Here is a 444-nt window from a genome sequence, read left to right on the forward strand (position 1 = left end):
TGGTATTTTATTTGAATTAGAAAAAAAGTGCATTTTTCAAAACTGCATGTTAGGCCAAGAAAATGTTCACCCTGTTCTAAATATTTTATTTAGACGGTGAAGATTTGTTTTGGTATTTTTATATTTTTATTTATTTTTCTAGGATTTTATTTCGGTGGAATAAGTTTAAAAAAAACTCCCACTGGACCGCACTGGGCCGTGGCCCAGCCGGCCCAGCCGTGCGCCTCCCCGCACCGGCTCGGGAGAGGACTCCCGAGCAGCGCCGCAGCCGCCAGGACGTGTCCGTCCCGGACACGCCGCCACCACCCCCTCCAGCAAGGCATCGCCGTCCTCCCTCCCTTTATAAGCCGCCACCCCGCCCCCACCTCGCCACCCCACCCCGCCACCGTAGCCCGCAGCAGCAGCAGCGCAGCCGCCACCGCCGAGCCGCCTAGCGCCGCCGCC

Source organism: Triticum dicoccoides, chromosome 1A (assembly GCF_002162155.2).
Source record: "Triticum dicoccoides isolate Atlit2015 ecotype Zavitan chromosome 1A, WEW_v2.0, whole genome shotgun sequence".
NCBI classification, from domain to species: Eukaryota; Viridiplantae; Streptophyta; class Magnoliopsida; order Poales; family Poaceae; genus Triticum; species Triticum dicoccoides.